The sequence below is a fragment of the Myodes glareolus genome, chromosome X (assembly GCF_982192425.1).
Source record: "Myodes glareolus chromosome X, mMyoGla1.1, whole genome shotgun sequence".
NCBI lineage: Eukaryota > Metazoa > Chordata > Mammalia > Rodentia > Cricetidae > Myodes > Myodes glareolus.
Genome location: NC_142053.1, coordinates 146,928,383 through 146,932,134, shown reverse-complemented (window position 1 = coordinate 146,932,134; position 3,752 = coordinate 146,928,383).

Here is a 3,752-nt window from a genome sequence, read left to right as displayed (position 1 = left end):
TATTTGATTATTTTGGTTCTAAGCTATTCAGATGGCTGGGAACCAAAAATATACCCTCTTCTGTCTACAACTGCCTACCATGGAAACACCAAAATCATAAGTAATTCTAACAAAATGTGGTTTTCACAATTTAAGTCATTGGGATAGTGTCAGATTCAAAGATTGTAGAGGAATTTTTTTTTACTTCACTCAAACATTCCTCTAGCAAAGTTGAAACCACCCTAATACTCAGAGACCATATGTATAGAAATATAAAGGAATGGATTAATTCCTCATGATGAATTGTTTCTGATATGAGTATAAAGAGTCCATCTCTATCTCTTCTGATTGATTTCAGGGTGAAATCGATTTTGTTAGATATTAGTTTAGCCACACCTGCTAGTTTCTTGGTACATTTGATTGGAGAACTTATTCCCAACCCTTTACTCTGAGGTATTGTCTGTCGTTGTGTTCTAAGTATGTTTCTTGTAAGCAGCAGAATGTTGGATCCTTATTTTGCATCTATTCTCTTATCCTGTGCCTTTTTATAGGTGAGTTGAGTCCATTGATATTAAGCAATAGTACTGATCAGTGGTTGTTAGCGCCAGTTATTTTACCTGGTGGTAGTGTTTGTGTGTTTCCCTTCTTTGAGTTGTCCTTTTGTAGGGTTGTCAGATGCTTGTGTTATGTTGGTGGCACCGGAGGTAGGAAAAATATAGTAAAGAAGAGCAAAGGAAGAAAGGGCACATAAATATGAGAGAACTATTAATAAAGTTAGAGATGCTTATTAATATATTTATAGATTAATAAGTATATATTAAAATTGCTACAATAACTCTGTATATACATATGATAATATATGCTCACATATACATTCAAAAAAGTCATGGGAAATGGTACCATGAATGTTCTAAGCAATTTACTGAATTGGTTTAGCAAATGCAAATGTTCAAAATTTTATTGTATTATTATTAACTAGCTTAAAAGGAAGTGATATTAATACTTTGGAAGACTATAGTTCCCATTCACAGAACTCCTGTGATTTGTATTCTTTTTTAAGGGTTAAGGTCACTTGTTGTTTTGATGCTACTCTTAGGAACTCCTGATGCTTTTTTGTTTGATAAGTTTGATATAATAGTAGTATAATGTAAGACAAGAAAGAGAATTCTGACATTTACTAGATATGCCAAAAATATGTTCAGCAACAGGGAGAACTAATATTACAATATAAAATTTATGCAAATCTTAGTCACATTGTTTAAAGTTACATTGTGCTTTCAACTCAAGGATATAGTTCAAAGTGACCATAACCCATTGAGAACCAAAGAATTGAGAAATGGGATTGATTAGAGAGGTCAGAAACACCCATGGACACTTTATTGCATAGTTGGTGTGACTTTGTTTTCTGCTGAGAAACAATTCAATAATCACAGGAAAGAGCCCCTTTTACAATATTCACATATATATTTCCCTTGATTGATATAATTTTACTTTACACCCATAATGAGTCAGCAAGGGAACTCAGAGAATATATTTTCTATTTCATCCTGGTCAAGAACATGCTTTTCAGTTTTCAGTCAAAGCAAAAAAAATGCTGTGCTGTTTTAAAATGTCAGCTTTCTGGGCCACCCTTCAAGGGCAAACTCTGACTCCTTCAGGCAGACAGTCCGGCTGATTGTGTTCTGTGAGCAGGATGCTGTATCTTGCTTGCTGCAGAGATCTTGAAACACAGTAAAGTTATGGAAGTAAATGTGGTTACAGTCAGTAGTGAAATCTCAAAAAGCTAAGGAATGGGAAGGATCCAGCTGTCAAAGCCCTGACTTTCATCCTTCAAATACTGCTTGGTAAAGACTTGTGTAATCAGAAAAAGAGAGATAAACAATAAGGAGTGATTCAAAGAGGAAGAAAAACTCTTAATGGTTTACAATTTTTTTAAAAATACATGCAGTATAAAAGTTGAACTTCTTAAAGCAAAAAAAATAGAGTAGTTGGGCGCAGTGGAACACACCTTTAATCCCAATGCATGGGAGGCAGAGGTCGATTGATTTCTGTGACTTCAAGGTGTGGTAGTATACACCTTTAATCCCAGCACTGGGAAGGCAGGGACAGACAGACCTCTGTGAGTTAAAAGGACAGTCTGTTCTAAGAGTTATTCCATGACAAAGTTATACAGAAAACTGGTCTCAAAAAGTAAAAGTAAAAATAAAAGAAATAGAGGTTAAAATAAAGCCGGCTTATGATGGAAAATACACAGAGAATCTTGATACGATATGATACTGTGTTTTCTTTGAATTGTTTGAATGCTAAGAAACGAGAAACAGCTGCTAACAAGAATTTTGTTTATAAATGCTGTTGAACTAACCCAAGATAGAGATTTTGAAAGTAACTTGGCTTCAAAACTGAAGTCAAATTGTATGTTACTTTGTAGAAGAGATTTTCTTCTTGTTTCCACAGGAAATGAGAGGTTGTGGATTCTTACTGATCTAAGAAAAATAAGATTTGATCAAGGAAGACCACCTGCTAAATCCCTGGTAGGAACAAATGCTCCAGATATCTGAGTTCTACATCCAGAACTGATTCAAGACTGCTGCCTGGGATGATCAAGACACAAAGGATATTCCTGTCAGGACTTAAGAACTCTAAACTTTCTTTAGGTCCCCATAAGATTATCAGTGCCCCCAATAAACAGGAAATAGCCTGGAACAATGTCTACATTCCCCAAAAATGGACTATGGATATTTTCCTTTGTTAAAAGATAAAGAGGGGAAATGGTTTGGGAGAATTGTCTGTAATCAGTCAATTATATTTTTAATAAATGCTGATTGATCAGGCAGGAATTATAGGAAGGAAAACAAGACTGGAAGTACATGTGATGCAAGGAGAACAGGAGAATGCTGAGAAGGAGGAAGCCCATTCTTCAACATTCCTACCCAGAGCATAGGGAAGCATGATGAATCCTGCCCCACTGGAAAATGTACTGAGACACATGGCTAACACAGACAAGAATTATGGTTTGCCAAAATATGAAAAACTTAGATAATAAAAAGCCTGAGCTAATGGGTCAATCAGTTTAATAATCTTATCTAGTCCTCTATATGATTTTCTTTGGGGTATACTGGCTGTGGGTTGCCAGGCATGACAGATACACCAACAAGCTGGCCCCAGAAGTTACAAGTAATTCAAGAATTCTGCTAACTGCACTGTAAACTAGAGTGTACAGAGGGATCCATGGACTTGGAAACATTTGGAACTTCAAAAACAGAATGAAATTTCTCTTTTCCTCAAAAATAAGAAACCCTTTCAATTCAAATGCTGACAAGCGAACCAAAAAATGTACTGATTATATTACTAAACCAAATTTGCTTCAAGATAACTTATCATCAAAAAGTCAAGCTGCTATTACCTAGTTTCACTCATTTGAATCAATTTTGAAAAGTACCCTTGTCCTTTACCTGCCTACCACACAAAGCCCACTGACTTTGGCAATTTTTCCCACAAGTGGTTTTCACAGTTGCATTTACGAAAGGTTATTCAGTGTAAAGACTGTGCAGGAATACCATTTTCAATAAATTAAAATGACAATAAACCAAAAATTGAGAAAATAATTTACGTGTGTGTGTACATAATAAAGTATCAATGAAAAATATGAATATATATGTAAAATCTCATTAGCGGAAAATATTAGTGTAGCCTCAGAAAAAGTCTGCCCTACAATGAGACAAGATATATTTCCCAATTTATGCAACAATACATCATAACACAATGTCATGGAG